Source organism: Anguilla anguilla, chromosome 1, assembly GCF_013347855.1.
Source record: "Anguilla anguilla isolate fAngAng1 chromosome 1, fAngAng1.pri, whole genome shotgun sequence".
NCBI lineage: Eukaryota > Metazoa > Chordata > Actinopteri > Anguilliformes > Anguillidae > Anguilla > Anguilla anguilla.
This window is the reverse complement of record NC_049201.1, coordinates 57,187,182-57,205,017: the sequence shown is the minus strand read 5'-3', so window position 1 is coordinate 57,205,017 and position 17,836 is coordinate 57,187,182. Positions and strand designations below refer to the sequence as shown.

Genomic DNA, 17,836 nt, shown 5'->3' with positions numbered 1-17,836 from the left:
CTAGAGAGTCATTGTCATTCTTTTCAACATGATACACTTTCTGTTTATATTGTTTTCCCCCTTTCTCATTCTCTTACAGATATCCCTTCTCCTATCTCGTATTTTGCATGTGCACACATGGCTAGGTGACCTGTCATTCCACAATCGAAGCAGTTTCAATCCCTGCATCGACAGTCTTTATAGCTACATATGATTCTTTCAGCCACAGTGTTTACTGTGCATTTCGGCCCAGCAGCCACGGGCATTTACCTTGAACGAGCTATTCAGCTGCTCCGACTCCCTCGTGACGGTCTCCGTTGAAACAGCCTCCACCAAAGGCTTCCGAAAGTTAAGACTTTTCTCTGCATTCAGGCATTCCTGTAAGGCTTCGCACCTCAAACCACACACAAAACTATCCCTCATAGCATCATCCACATTCACAGTGCTCTGCTAGCCTCTTTAAAACTGCTACATAGTGTGCCACAGTCTTGTCTTCCTCTTGTGAAATTGAAAGCTTTCACCAATCACCAGGGCCTTGGGAGCGAAATGTTCTTGCAGCATTGCCATGGTGCACACATACTTTATTTCACCTGGCTTTCTCGATGCAATTAGGCTCCATAATAGTCAGTATGTTTCACTACCCATCACACTCAGAAGCACTGCCACCCTCTTATCATCTTTGATATGATTAGTGGTGACTAAGTCTATCAATGTAAGTAGCCCACTGTTCATTACTTTCTGCAAACACGGTGATCTGTCCAAATAGTGCTGCCCTGTTAGCCTGTCTTCTGCATGCAATGTTCTTTTAAAAGTGTTTCTTGCCTGGTTGCCTTCACTATTTAAAAGCCCCTGCGACTATTGTTTTCTTTGCAGCTTACACATACAAGGTTAGAACCTCGTCACCAGTTAATGTTGCAGGCTGCAGGCTCTTTTCGATCATTCTTGGAAAACTGTAACCTGGCCATCTTGCAGTGTAGCCTCTGTCAGTCTGATCATGAAGTCTTCTGCAGACGGGAGTGACTGCCACCTCCACGTGTGCCTCCTGAAGAGATTTTATGATCTGTTGGACAGGTGTAAGGGTTTTTTTTCTTCAATATGCTGAGCATTCTTCAGTCATCCACTGTAGAGGGCTTCCTTAACCTGTTAGGGCTTTCTGAGCTCACCAGTGCTCCCTTTGTTCTTAATTATTATAGTAGGCAGCTTCTGCAGCACAGGATAAGGACAAATCGCTATGCAGACTCCTTTATCTCAGCCGGGATCCATCTGTACTATGAGCTCTCCGCAGAGCGGAAGTAATTATAGGCCAGTAAAACTTTTTATTTCCCATGTTTTAATGTACTTCCTCACTTGTATGGTGATGTTGTTTTTGTTCTTGTTAATGTTTTTAAATTCATTGTGTATTGTGTGTTGGAGGCTAATAAATTTCATCATTGTGAGATAATAAAGTTGACTTATTCCAAACAAGCCATAGGTTTGGTTTGGCCTATGTATCTGACTGTTTTTTTTTTCTTATGCCTCAGCCTGATAATAGGTTTCGTGAATTTCATTGGCACAACTCTGGTCCTCATGTTGACAAACACCAATAACAGACTGCAAAGGCAATCGATAGCCTAGAATCAAGATTAGATACTGAAAGCTCTCTTAAACCTGCATTAAGAAGCAATTGAACACACCTGACTAATCAGAAAACAATTGTCAAATATTATGGTGCCCTGAAGTGGGGTGCACCATGTATCAAAAGTGCTGTAGTTTCTACGTGGTGAAACCATAATGCATAAACAATACCCTTTAATAGAAGCTGAGAATCTGCACTTTACATTATTTGATTACAAATCTAAAATTGTGGAGTACACAGCCAAATCAAGAAAAAAATATGTCTTTGTGCCAAACATTATGATGCTCCCTGTATCTGCTGGTTCTATACATTCGGCATTAATAACAAATGCATCTCCAGAGAAAACTTGTGGATGCTTAGAGATAATACTGTAGGCTAGTTTCTAAGGATATGATGACAGCCTGAAAACAGCCTTTGCTCTTGGGACAGTGTCTCTGCTCCAAGGAGAACTAGTAGAACTCCAAGGATGCCCCCTATTGTTTACTGAACAATTACATGACCGGCCATTTTGCTCTCCTCCCCCAGACTGCCCTGTGGATGTCTACATCGTTTTGGATACCTCAGAGAGTGCGGCCCTCAGAGCCAAGCCATATGGATCTTTGGTGGAAAAGATTTAAAAGTTTGCTCTGGATTTTGTGGACCAGATCAACAACAGGTTTGTAAATACACCCTTGCCCTTCTGGTCTTGATAGTTGGAAAAGCAATGACAGAAGCTGACATCATACAGGGCTTTTGAAACGAATCTCTTCAATACTAGGTGTGTTTCTGATAAAAAAAACTACTTCCTTTGCTATAAATGGTTCCAGTTTTGTAATTAGGCACTGGCCCAAAGCTCTGTTTTGGTCATATATTATGGCACCTATTAAACAAAGTGTCCTTAGCCGTTGAGAAATAGAACTGAGACCCTGCTTTTTTACATGACATCTGATGTCTGTCTATGACTAAGGAACATCCGAAACGTGTGCCATCACTTTATTGACTGCTTTTACTATCTTTTATGTGTAAATGAAAAAGTTAGTTTGCTTTAACATGTGATATAATTTATGTTTGCAATCTCAGAAGAGACACAACTATCAAGTGCAATGCACATTTCAAAACATGATTCTAATGTAGTGTGGCATTCTCTTGAGGAAAGCAATAAGTGGGCATTTTGTCAGGCTAAACTAGAACCTACTTGTGTGCAATGCATTCTTTGCTATGCTTGTAGCACAATGTGAGTGTTGAGCATAACACTGGGAATGTATATCAGTACTTTTACATGAACAGTTGAAATCAAGCTATACTAATAGCTCGATTTGGCCAAAGATTAGATTTAATTGGATTATTGTCGTTGTCCCAATATACATGACTCGGAAAGAATCTAATTAATGACCGAGGTGAGTCTGACTAAAGCTTCTTATAAATCCTGCTTCCTCCAATTTTGTCACAACTTTTTTGAATAGTTCGTCATTCCGCGTTTTTCTCTCATCCATGTATTTTAGGATATTTAACTCCTTTAGTTGCGATGGCATGAAGTTGGTCTCCTTGTCCGTCCAGAAATGTGTTTTTTTCGCCATGCCACTAGGGAGGGCAAAACGGAGCTTTAGAATGTTGCCAGCAGTGTATGCACGTGAGCTCGACAATGCATTTCTCACAGAAAAGGATGTTTGTCTCCTTTTTTTAGTTCATTGTGATAGAAGTGACAATAATTAAGTGGTACTGTGCTGTTAGCCTTTATTGATCGCCGTACAAGGTGAATGTGAAGTACAATCGGACAGCACTAACCCATAAAAATGTACTTTGAATGGCAGGCTACTTGGCTCAATCGAACAGTAAATGTGAAAAACATTTGATTATAGTCAGCGGCACCAAAGTTTTCAGCCACACCCTCAATAAACGGCAAAAGTCCCAGTAGAAGATTGAATTAAATCTTTTAAATTATATATTTTTTGAAACGTTATCGATTCCGCTTGGCCACTGTGAGCGTAAAGTTGCTATGTAAATTACGGAACATGCGCAGAACGCCTAGGCCAATTGTAGTCCGATTGAAGCGTATACATGATGTAGTAAATCGACCCAAACCACATTATCTAGGTATGTTAGTCCGACTTTGAAAAATTCGACTTTGTACGATTTCAGTCAGACTACGATGTTTACATGATTTTTAAAAGTCCAATTTTAGCCGGACTAATACAATAAATTGACTTTTTCAAACATCATGTAAACCCACTGTATGTCCAACACTATGCTCAATACCACATTGTTAGTGTTGCATATAGCATAGAGAATGTCTATGTCCAACACTATGATCAATAGCACATTGTAAGTGTTGGGCATAGCACTGGGACTGTCTATGCTCAACACTATGCTCTATAACATATTGTTGGTGTTGAGCATAGCCCAGGGAATGTATATGCCCAACACTATGCTCAACAGCACATTGTTAGTGTTGCATATAGCATAGGGAATGTCAATGTCCAACACTATGCTCAATAGCACATTGTAAGTGTTGGGCATAGCACAGGGACTGCCATGCTAAACACTATGCTCAATACACATTGTGAGTGTTGAGCATAGCACATGGAATGTCAATGCTCAACACTATGCCATTAAGACAAACTCTCCAGGATACTTCTGTATCGTAGGTTTCATCATTCATTTCAAAAACAAGAATCTTGCTCCTTCATGCTTGTCTAGATGATTAAATGTTTGAAGTCTCTCGGGGTCAAGGAGTCGTCTTGGGTCCCTTTTGATCTCTTGATCTTCCTTATTCCCCAGCCTACTTTAAAGATGAAAAAGTGTTTTTATGGCAGGCAAGGTAATTGAGATCTTTTGTTCTAGGTGATAATCTGGCTCTTCACATTGCGTATTATTTGCTTTCTCAGGCCAGGTAAGCATGGCCATTCATCACACCAGACATTGTTATAAACACATTTCATCAACATAGTAAAATAGACAGAGTAAATGTGGCTGAAGTGTAATACACAAAGCACATGAATAGTTAATAATCAATTAATCATTATTTTATAGCTGAATAATCAACGAGGGAAATGCTATTTATAATTAAAGCTGAACAGGGACATTTCCCTCAGCATCACCAATTTTAATGATAAATATGCGATTGCAACTCACGTCTGCGGCTTTGTCGCTGTAGATATACATATAGCTGTTAATTTGGAAGGACTACCACTTTGACCTGTCTTTGAACTTCTAACTTGCTGGTGAATCAGAGGCCTTGAACCATTAGGACATCTGATTCCTTTCATGGTGCTGAATCACACTGCAGGAGGTGTCACCTAAAAGTTATTTTTGCATAGTCACATAGTCAAATGTACACCCACACAAATCACACATGCACACTGAATGGTGGACATATGGACTGTCTCTCAACCAATCATAACTAACCACAGGAAATGTCTCCAAGTATTGGCCTTAGGATATCAAAATTCAGTTGGGAAAGTATGGGATCTGGTTGGAAGGCACAAATGTAGTACAGAAAAATAAAAAGTTATTGGGATGTTCCTGGTCCTTTTTTCTTTGTAGGCTGTATCTAGCCAATAGAAAAAGAAGGGGAAGAAGGTCAACATGCAAGGATTGACTACTACAGTGGTGTCTTTTCAGTTGGGCTCATGCCATAGTTCTTACACAGTTCTCTGGTTAATATTTTTGAAAGAGATGTGATTCCAATAATCTGAAAAATAGCTAGCCGAAGCAAATATCATGTTGCTTTGCTGGCACATGAGCTTTGTCATCTTGAGGGAATAGGCAGGGTTGAGAACAAAGATGTTTTTAATTGTAAACACCAGAGTGAAGCAAGGAAAGAATGCATTGTATGCCTTTAGTGTTCCACCCAAACAACCCAAACATCTGAAAGACAAGTCAATAGTTTGTGTAATTTTCTAAATTTCACAACACACAGCTCAAAGCTGACAAATGAATACATGGCACAATACATTCGCGGGTGCATGAGCTTCATTTAAATATATCACATGGAGATCTGGCAAAAGAAGAAATGTACTACACACAATAAATTCTTTTGACAATGAATCATTAGAAGACAGGCAAACCTATTAAACATATCATGCTACTAAGTTTCTAAATGTTTACCTGATTCTCTGAGTTTAAATGAAACATCTTGATGAACAGTATAAATTTCATGTATATATGGAAAGCAAACAGTCTGTCACATTTATAGAATTGCTTGGTCTTATGTCACCATACACCCAGAATACCTTGGAGATTTGCTTGAACTGGCTGCTCCTCCCCATTATGTTGCAACAGTAATTGCTTTATCCATATGAAATACAGTACCTTGCCTGCTTATTGTGACTCGAAGGACTTTATTGAAACAATTAAAGAATTGATTGTTTTGGGACAGAAAATTAAGTTTTTTACTTTCTCCTAATTTTTGCTAATATAACATGACAACTGAAATGTAATTAACATATTGCGGTTATATCATGTTTTGACGAATCTACAATGCAGTTTATAAGTATGTGGACAGTGATACCATTTTTATTGTGTTGGCTCTGTATTTCAGTACATTGGATTTGAAATGAAACAATGAATATGAATATGAATACAGGTTTTTCACTAAGACAGCAAGGGTCTGCAGGTTTTCAGTTACAGTCCGTATTTGTTGTTCATGACAGTCAATTGCCAAACCCTGGGTGGTAATTGCAATTCGAAACTGGATTTTCTCAGTTGGGTTCATGTTCTGGCTTGGTCTTGCTGTCTCAGTGAACTGGTGGACCCAAACGCAGAGTCAGACTTCGGAGGCAGGCGTTAAGTAAACAAAAATAAATTTAATGGGAAATCACATGGGAAAACAATAAACTGGGAGGCATACAAATACAAGAAGACTAAACGTAACACACTAGAAAATAAACTAACACAGGGCATAAACACTGGTAACAAGGCAGGAACATGAGAGACTGATACAATGAGAGGCAGGAACATGAGTAACTTAAAAGGTTTGTACAAAGAGAGGCAGGCAAGGCAAACACAACCAAAAGCTAAGACCAAACAAGTAAACTGGGAAACACAGGGACTATAGACTGAAACACAAGGGTGTGATCACAAGACTAACTAGACCAGGTGAACTAGGAAAACCATTGAATCAATGAAGCCATCACAAGGAATAACACAGGACACAGAAACACTAGGGAGCCATCTGATGGCGAACAGCAGGAACCGTGACATACGCAACTACTAGGGTGTGTCAGAAGAGTCTGTGTTCCACACTGTTACACAGGTCATACAAAACATTGTCAGTTAGAACAAGATCCAGCCAAAAAAAATACATAATTTTGGAATTTATTTTCTTTGATGAGATGTGAATGTGGTAAATTGTTCATGAAAAGACACTAATTAGTTTGCATATGAGCTTGTCTTAGGCTCTCAAAGAAAGAAAGTTTGAACCTTAAGTTTGTTATTGAGTTGTAAATACAGTTCTCTTATGTGGTCCTGTTGGGGGAAAAAGCACTTCTCTGTATGGATATTAGCATGTCTCACCGTCAAGCCGTATTAAAACAGAACTTGGCTGTTTTACTGTGCCTGTGCAGGCAAGCAGCCTCTGAGTGTACACAACTTAATTGCCCTCATCAGTCACACAGAGCATTCCACATCTTCCAGAGGGCTCTGGTGATATCATTCCTGAATTATTCCACAACAGAAGCTGGAAAAGAAAGCTTATCTCCCCCTCTTTAAATGCCATCCCTGCTATTCCAGTGGACTCCTCCTGTAACATGAAAGTGTTAAATTGACAAATGCTTTCTTCTCTATGCATCTGGAACAATCCATCCCCACCCTCCTAGCAGTAATCGACAAGAAAAACATGAAGATTCTTGTGGTTTGGAGCCAATTTTCTTTTTTTTTTTTTTTACAGCCATACCATTTATCTTCAAATGTATCCCCCTTAGGCCACTGAGTCTAACAATGCCAGACCAGTCTCATTACTGGATTCTCATTTATTGAACATGTGCTAGTAATTTTATGTTACAATCTAGAGTGCCACATGTATAGTGTTATATATCATAGAATACAACCATATAATTAAATTTGAATTTCAGCTGTTCAGATAATGTTCCTTCAATAATTGATTAGAGCATAGTAGGCAATGCTATAAGACATTTTATGAGTATGAATGGCATCTCATTTTGTTTCCTGAAATATTCTAATTTTTCTAAAATATTTAATTTATCTTTTTACCAGAACTGATTTGCAATAAATTGGCCTCATTCACCAACTGTGTACGATCACATTTGTTCATAAACTGCGTGTAAGAATGTTTTCAAGAACATTTTGGCATTCATAATTTTTTTCTTATCTGTATTTGTAATGGAGGTGTCCTCATGATAATCACATGAACAGGATTGTGCATGAAATTTACAAATAGCCAGCGTTCATCATCTCATACACCTGAGATATGCACAAAAACAAAGGTCTGCATGTGCATTGATCCTATATTGGTTTTTCTTTTGAACATTTTTAAGAACAAAAGTAAGAGTAATTTAAAAATAGTTTTGTGAATGAGGCCCAATGTGTTTCATTTTTTAATATTGAGATACATCAGGTGAGGGTTCTACAAATTAGTCGTGCTTGAGGCAATGTTGCCTCTTTTTGTAAATCACATGGAGATCTGGCAAAAGAAGAAATGTACTACACACAATAAATTATTTTGATGATGAATCATTAGAAGACAGGCACACCTATTGACTTTCAAGTATTAGCAATAGGAACGAAATTGTATAATTTTAAAACTTGACTCAAGTTTTGTGCAGTTAATAACAAGGCACAAATTGCCTAAATATTTCTGTATGTTTCCATTCATAATGCAACATAATGTTTTCAACAACATACAGTTTTACAGAACTATAAATTATACTTAATCTCAGATTTAAGGACAGATTTAACTGAGGTGTTACTTTTATGACATACCAGTTTTGACAAACTCAGTTTTATTATTCTTCAGCTGCCTCAAATAAGCTATCACAAATTTTTTTCTTTGGCAAAGTAACCTTCAATTATTTGTAAAACATCATACAACATCAGTTTTGTAAAAGTAGATATCTTCAATCTTTCCAAATGTGTTTTGACCTCCGTGGTTGTCAAGACAGAATGCATGTGTGTCTGCCAGTGTTGGTATATGTTTGTTGAGTTTGCTGCAAGATGCATGGTGCACAAGAGAAACGACATACATTCCCTTGGGTTAGGTATTTAGTGGCATGAAACCATGAGGACGGATTCAGCTCCTCAACCAGTCTGGATGGAAACACCTGGTGAATAGTAGAGACGGAGCATGATGTGGCCAACCAGCAGTCTCTATTTTATTTCAATCATTTATTATTATTTATTTATATTTAGAAGAAATACATTATCTCTGCTTCTCTTATGTGGTTGTCTTATTTGAACACTATGTAAAATAGTGCTGGAATCAACTGTCAAGATTGGAGCTAATGTTGTTCTTAAACATGTCTTAAGATGATGGATGGATCCAGCTTTGTTCATCCATAGTAAAATTGTGGTAAAGCCTTTCTCATGAAAGAAAAAACTGAATATTTACTTGGAGTTGGAACTGTAAGTAATATATAGTAATTGAATAATGAAGGAATGGTGAACAATGCAGGATATGTGTTGTCTCAGTATATAAATATATGCTTTATACATTCTTGAATTCATTAATTCATTAATAATGGTAATGAATATAAATCATTTGGGGTTTGGGGTTTATTTTTTCAACATAAAACCACATTTTACTGACTTAAGTGAGTGGAGTTTTAGTGTGGGGTGTTACATGGATTGACCATCATTCATTTGAAAGTAACATGTTTTCGATAATCTGATGGATTTGTAAATGGTAAATGGACTGCATTTATATAGCGCTTTTATCCAAAGCACTTTACAATTGAGGCCTCTCATTCACCAGAGCAGTTAGGGGTTAGGTGTCTAGCTCAGGGACACTTCAACACACCCAGAGCGGGGATCGAACCGGCAACCCTCCGACTGCCAGACAACCGCTCTTACCTCCTGAGCTATGTCGCCCCTTTTGTAAACCCATAACTGCATTAAATCTGGGTTCTGATACCTTCTTACAGGACCTCTCCTTTCTATGGAAATAAATACATGGTTGTTGTGACTGATGGCCACCCATTTGATGGCTACAAGGAGCCCTGTGGCGGGATCAACCACGTCGTGACTGAAGCCAGAGGAATGGACATACAAATCTTTGGCGTCGCCATCACGCCTGACCATCTGGTACACAGGGATTTCATGTTCACTACCACTTGGATGTTTCTTTCTCAATAGTTAATTCATCAGGTTCAATTCATATGATTTCACTAATTCACTAACTGTTGCATTTCAGATAGATTTAATGTCATTGCCAGTCATTGCACTGGCATTAATGGAAATGACTGATGCACCTTTTATGACACGCATTATGAGCTGTCGCGAACTGCAGTGAGCAGAGGCAACATTCAAATGATGTTGCCTTTGTTGCAGTTTACCAGAGATGTTCACCACTTTTGTTTAAGTTTGTGTGATCACTGCCAATTTTAACACTTATTACATGAGACACATAAGGCTATTTCATCTGGACATTCTGTGAAGACCTTTAGCTTCCCACTTGTTCCAAAATACCTCAGGATGTCTGATATCTCAGCGTTCAGTAACAATCAGTGTTGTGGCATCTTTTTGTGAGTTCAGGACAACAGACTGGGTACCATCACAACAGATGTTCAGTACAGATACAACCTGTCAGCAACAAGTGACAACCCGTCAATTGTCAGAGGGACCATCAAAACCATTCTCTCCACCATTGTGAGTTAAAGTCTCAAGCGATCAGTTTTCTATTCCCCCTGGGTCCAGTTTTAAGCACCAATGACTGTAGCTATCTGTGTCCGCCAGGCATCATTTTGGAAAAGGAATTTCACAGGTCCATTAATCAAAATCTTATTACTGATATCCAGTATCACCCCATTCAAATGATTTACAAATCAGGGGATCAGCACATCACCTGCTCTGAACTAATGCCTGCTAACAAATGATGCACCTCTTGTAATTTTATCTACAGTGACTGATAAAATCTTATTTGTGTTCCCCCATGTTTCTCACGTAGTACAAGGATTCAGAGACTTTGGTGAGTAGTAACCATAGACCCTTTCACGAAAATCTTGCATTGATTTTCTTCAATTTAACCCCAATGGACATTTAAGTTAGACATTGGAATATTGTAATAATCATTTTAAACCGACTGAGGGGAAAGATGGTTAAATGATGTGAATTGTCATGATAATTCAGATGGTATAACTATCTAATCATTATTTTTCAGTGCTGCTCATATGAATGCAAGGTAATAACATTGATCTCCTCATGTATGTTTACTAATCAGTCTAAGAGATGTTGATTTATTGGCACATTTGGCCTGTTGACGCAGCTTTACTCTACTTTTTTGATTGACTAACACTTGTTTACTCTTGCTTTCTTGACAGTATAACACCAGTTTACTCCCTGCTTTTTTGACAGAGTAACACAGCTTTACTTTCTGCTTCTTTGATTGAGTAACACAGGTTTGCTCTCTGCTTCTTTGACAGAGTAACACAGGTTTGCTCTCTGCTTCTTTGACAGAGTTACACAGGTTTACTCTCTGCTTCTTTGACAGAGTAACACAGGTTTGCTCTCTGCTTCTTTGACAGAGTTACACAGGTTTACTCTCTGTTTCTTTGACAGAGTAACACAGGTTTACTCCCTGCTTTTTTGATTGAGTAACACAGGTTTACTCCCTGCTTTTTTGATTGAGTAACACAGGTTTACTCCCTGCTTTTTTGATTGAGTAACACAGGTTTACTCCCTGCTTTTTTGAATGAGTAACATAGGTTTACTCCCTGCTTTTTTGAATGAGTAACATAGGTTGACACAGGTTTGATTCACAAACAGGTTTTCCTTCTTGTTCTTTGATTGCCTAACGCAGGTTTTCCTTCTGCTTCTTTGATACACAAACACAGGTTTTCCCTTTGCTTTTTAGATTCACTGACACATGTTTTCTCGTTGGCTTTTGGATTTGCTGATACATCTGGCTCTGGCTCTCAGACACAGATTTATTACCTGCTTCTGAAATTCACAGGCTGCTAGAGGACCACCCGGGCCACCGGGCGAAGAGGGGAAACGGTAATGAACATTCAGCCAAATAGAATCACTAACACACGTCTCCCTACTTATACATGCGGCATCAGGGTTAAAAATCACAGTGTGAACCTTTTAATTTTGAACACAGTGTGTTTGCCATTGGATGACCACTGGGAAGTAGATTAAATGACAATGTGCTTGGGAAAGAACAGGAGCAACCTCCACAAATGTCTGAGCATAGTTAATCAAATAGATGCAGGTGCTGAAAGATTTGTTTGACAGAGTCCTTCAAAGGAATTCCCAGTGTGATTCATCCTATAAACACATAAGGTCTTCTTTTTCATTTTCAGTTTAAAAGATTAACTGCATTGTCTCGAATGGAAAGAGCGGGGAACGTTACACTATTAGCTAACACAGCATAACACAGAATTTTACAAGTAATCATGAAACTATAACTGAATTATCTCTGAAGTTCTTATACCAGTAATTCTATAAAATGGTACTTTATATACACGCACTACTACTGTGTCCTGTCCTGTCCAGTCATGTGGATAAATTGATTCACAGATAAATATAGGAAACATAAGCAAAACTGTAGCAGTGAGCTAAAGAAAATGCTCATATAGGTGTAATGTCTGACCTAACAATCTTTACAATCCAGATGTTTGTACAGTTTCTTGATGCAACCTTTACCACCCTTGTTGAATAGGCAGTGTTTTCCTCAAGCATGTTACAAACAAACATTTGATATAGCCACTTATAGGGAAAGGGTAAATTAGTCCAACACGCAAATATATACAGATGCTTGGAGTGTGGCTTTGACTGGTTTATACTTAACGCAAACCTGATCTATCTAGCATGTTAAAATGTACATTTAATGTACTGTACATTTGATTTTTATGACTACACAGATGTTCAGCTCCAATTAGCATTGCCAGTTAAAAGATGAACTTTCCTTCCTCATGCAAAAACCAGAATTCAAAATAATAATAATAGTAAATATAGTGATAGTAGTAGTATATTGAAGTGGTGTTTGTCTGTTTGTGAGTACACAGTGATGTACCTGTTGATCTATAATACATTGAAATGAATATGTAAGAAACCCCTCAATTATTTGATTTCAGAGAGTGCTGAGCACCCCAAATATATATCAAAAGAACTCAACCTTTACCTTGTTACTCAAAGACAAAGAAAAGTAACTTTCAGTTAGAGAGTATATAGAGGCCAGGGTGAGGTGATGACTGTGTTTGTAAAAAGTCACACTTTGCTGTTTAGTCCCATCATTTCCGTGAGCCCATGAACATATTTCCCCTAGAACATAAAACCATTTATCTTAGAAAGGAACTGACACTGGAAGACTGTTTGTGTGCTCATGTGCTGTGTGCATGCTTGTGTGTGAGTTGTGCTTCCTGTGATTTTTTATTCAAGAGTGGAGAGCAGAAAGCCAAAGGGCATAATCATGAGCACTGTCTGTTCAGATTCCAACTTGTTTGGACTAACGATTTAAAGCATCTGTGTGATGTGAATGTGTCCTGCAGATGTTGTCCCTTTGTTGTCCCTATTCAACAAAATTTATATTCTGGTGTACCTCACTCATTTAATCCCAGTGGAAGTGTTGTTTGCACTTTTTAAAAAATAGTTTCCTTCCTTTTTAGTTGTCTTCAGTAATTCAAGTTTCTGCCTCAATGCCGGAACCCTGAGTTCATTTGATGAGCTCCTGAAACCCAAAAATGCTTATAATTGTCCTTTCAAGAGTTACATTAATTCAATGATTAAAAATATATGAGCAATAAATGATTTAAGACAAGTTCTGAATCAGTCATGAAAATGATGTTTTTAGGGAACACCAGGAAGACAGGGAGTTGCTGGGAAACCTGGTGACATGGGGTCAAAGGTGAGTCTTAATCATGACACATGAATGATCTTTCAAGGGGAAACAGGGAATGAATTAGTGATGGACAGATGGCATCTGAGTAAAACTATAACTTGCAAAATAATGCATGTCACAGTAATCACTATTAGTTTCGGAATGTTACGAATACACCATATTATGTTCAGTGAGCATGACACAGCTTGAAACATTCATGGAAAGGAAGTAATCAAATTGGATTGTGGAAATGAACAGCGATTACATTTATGGGTTATTTTCAGGTTTTGGGAAGAATCTCCCTCTATTCCTTACTTCTGTATGCTGTAGCTGAACAGGAAAGACTGCATGAGTGAAGATTCTCATTTATTACATTTTAACCAAGATGTGTTCCTGTCACAGGGTGTCACCGGGGACCAAGGACCTCCAGGGCACAGAGGAGAGAAGGTTCAGCTCATTTCCTCCTCAGAGCATTTCTGCAAAATTGTTGGCATTTCTATATTGTTCCAAAGGTTAAATCAAGGATATAATTAACAATACATGGTAGTTCACAAGGTCAGAATCTCATTTTATCTTAGACAGACAACATTGTCACTGAAACCATGAAAATGATCAATGTGTTAGATACACATAATGGGCACTGTCTAACACTGTAACACCATTACTGATGTATAACTCTTTTCCTCTGATTTAGGGAGACCAGGGTTCCATGGGAGAGAAGGTGGGGACTTTTCTCATACTATTCACAAAGTAAAACTTTATATTATTTTATTACAGATGAGTTTTAACAAGGAAATATAATTTAATTTCACATGATTGTTCTGGACAGTTTAATTTCTGAGATACATTTTCATGTTTTGTGTCTCCAAAAGGGACCCAGAGGAGCTTCTGGACAAAAGGTTAGTTAACTGATGAATGATTATTTTTTATCATTTCATGTGTCTGTTAATTTAATGAATAACTCAATCATCATTATATTTTACCCATTTTTTAAATAACAGGGTGAAAAGGGACATAATGGCATCGATGGAAAAGATGGCCCAATTGTTTGTTGTTCCTCTCTTTGGTCTCTTTGGCAAAGCAATCTGTGGCACAATCAGTGACCCTGTGTGTGTGTGTGTGTGTGCGTGAGTGAGTGAGAGAGAGAGAGAGAGAGAGAGAATATATTTATGAATGACCATCTTACACATGCAATCAGAGAACTCAAATTCAGGTTTACATCACATTTTTTTGCTATCGACTCTTCAATATACACATTTGTGTAATTGTATGACAGTTATACTTCTTACAGATGATAAAGAGAACATTCTCAAAATAAACATAGTTCTAATGATTCATTGCAGGCATAAATGCACTTTAATGCTATTTATCTGCAATCTAGGTGGTAAGAACTGACCCAAATGTGAATTACATGGAATTGTGCTTTGATTTTCATTCCAGTGTACTAGTTACATTACAGGCATTTGACAGACGCTCTTATCCAAAGCGAAGTACATAGTTTTCCCATTAGACTGTGGCAGGGGGGATTTTTTGCTTATTAGGGAGAAAGCGGAAATTCCCAGGAATTTCTGCTGAAAATTGTTTGGAAATCTTGGTCTGTCTTGGTTACTGCAACAGCGAAAAATTAATAAGGTCAATGTGGTCTTTTTTTCCCCTGAATGTTTTTGCCATCTTTCTCCCCTTCTCTGGAACTGACTCTGAAGTAACCACACCGCAGGCACATTTGCATACAAGCCAGTGTAGCTAAAGACAGTCTTGCTGTTTAACTGTGAAGTATACTAGTATAGAGTAACAGTGGACTATTCCCTCATACCCATTTGCCCTACCTATTCTACATCTAACACTACTCCCTCAAACCCATTTGCTGCTAAAAGTACTACTGTACATTGTAAACCCCCTTTTGCATCTAATTGGTCCTTAACTTATTGTTGATTCATGTATTAACTTCTGCTGTTGGTTGTGACACAGATGATTTGGTATCAGATTGATACCATATATGCTTTTCTGTAGTGTAAGTCACTCTGGATAAGGGTGCCTGCTAAATGTCGAAATTTGAATGTAATGAAAATAAGAAATGTAGTCCTTAAAGCTATTTTTAAAAACTGTCATTCATTTAATAGCCTCACCCTATGGTGCAAATATAAATATGTTGCACTTGCGTACCCATGGGAGCTAGAGTTTCAGAATAGCATAAGTTCTCTATATTTTCCATGTGGTTGCACTTTCACTGAAATTGTGAAGGACTTGCCTCACATTTGCTCATGTCTTTAGCTTTAAGATCACACTGTGGACAAATTGATCCTTCTGATGGTATTATATAGAATGGAGTTGGAGGGACTTGAGAGTTTAAAACACTTGTAGACATTTTTTCCTCTTTGTATAATCATAAGTGGATAAATATCATACATTTGACTCCCTTAAAATGTGCCATTAGTCTCAAATGCATGATTTAAAGCAGTTTTTTTTCAATTCAGACTATTTGGGGAGGAAACAGCAGAACTGATCCTTTTGGGTTACATCATTACGGTCATCTGAGGGCTATGTCGAGTAGGAAAGGAAGAGAGAATTGCAACTGTTACCATCCAGACAAGACAAATTACAATGGGAAATAACAGGCTTGTGCCTCCTCACACAAAACATGAATGCTATTATGAAGATTGTGAGGAATAACAATCCTAATGTCTTGTTCTCTCATCTGAGCAGGGAGAGCCTGGTTCAGCAGGTCTTCAAGGTTGTAAAGGAAATGATGGGATGGAGGTGAGTTTATAAGAGGATCCAACTGCAAACCTTCCTGCTGCTCTTGTTCTTCATTCCTTCTGCCCCAGCCTCCCATCTTAACACTACTGCAACTCCAATCTCCTTCCACACCTTGTTCTGAATGCTCTAATCCCCCCGTCCTCCATCCTTCACTAGTTGTGAAGGTTCCACTGGTTCTCCTCACTGATGGCTGTATTTCCTCACTTCCTTTGTTCAGTAAGGATTTAAGAAGTACACACATATCTAATCCTCTCTAACCTTGCTATTGCCTGTGAAAGTAGTCTACTGTCATGGTCCAGTTCTATTTGGCACCAATGTAATGCCAGAAACTCTTGGCTTGGTTGCTCTCCAAAGGAGGCTGCTTGCTGAGATGTTGCAATAATCCAAAAACTGTTTTTCTTTTGTCCAGGAATACTATATTATGTTACCGAGAAGGACCATATTATGAAAATTGTACTTATCATATTATTGCCATACCAAATAATTAATGGTCATTTAGAATGCATTTCCAAAAATGGATGAAAACACAGTCAATAATTTTGGCAGATCGAAGAATGTTAGGGAGCACTCCAAACCTTTGATCATATACTTCTCTCCTCTCTGGTTTAGCCAAATTAAGCAAAACTATGTTTGTCTAAAGTGAAATGTGACATTTTCTCACTATTGTGGGTAGATGGCTTGTCAAAAGCATAATTTTTATTATGAGAAAAAAAATATGGTTTCTTTTGAAAGGGGGAGCCAGGTCCTCCAGGAGAGAAAGGAGACCCAGGCTCTTTTGGAGAACCAGGACAAAAGGTAAGTGTTCACCTTCCCAGTCACTGTTTGATGCCAATACAGAATATACATATGCACAATGCTGTGTTTTAGGGGCTGTCAAATTACTTGTCCTGTTAAAACACTGCGGGTCAGTGCTGTAAAGCACTGTCGCTAGCAGCCTCACAGGGCAAAGCATTGTTGCCTGAGTTGTCCAGGGAGTGAGGGCTTCTGTTGATGGGCTTATCTCTGCAAGAATGACCCCTTTGCTCAGTCCAGCACCTGGAGTCAGCCTGCACCAGAGGTGCATGAAATAGACTCCCCTAGTGGATTGACTGGACAGCTCAGCTGCTGGACTGCACAGTGAAGTGAATTAGTGGTACACACGAGGGCATGTGTCTTTATTCTTCTAAACTGGTGGAGGATATTGCTGTGCATTCCAAATTCAGAGAAAGAATGAAATTATGCATACAAGTTCACACGCATTTGTTTATGCAGCAGAGACAAGCATGTGGACACAGCATTAATCTAACCTTAGTCAGACCATCCTTACTTCTTTGGGTTAAGTTGGTGTGGTTAGTTTAGTTTGCTGTGATTTGTTTGCTATGCAGGGTGAAAGGGGATCTCCTGGAATAGCAGGTGAATCTGGTGTATCTGGTGCCCCTTATTACTTTAAGGGGCTGATCTTTGTGTTAAATCTGAATGTGAATGACCTTAACTGCTGCATGGCTGATTTCTTTGGAAATCTACAAATGCACAGT

At 38.4% G+C, this 17,836-nt stretch overlaps 1 pseudogene; it reads left to right on the top strand.

Moving 5' to 3' along the window:
• Window positions 1-973: 973 nt before the first annotated feature.
• Window positions 974-17,836, top strand: part of LOC118228991 — a 33,535-nt pseudogene continuing 16,672 nt past the window's right edge.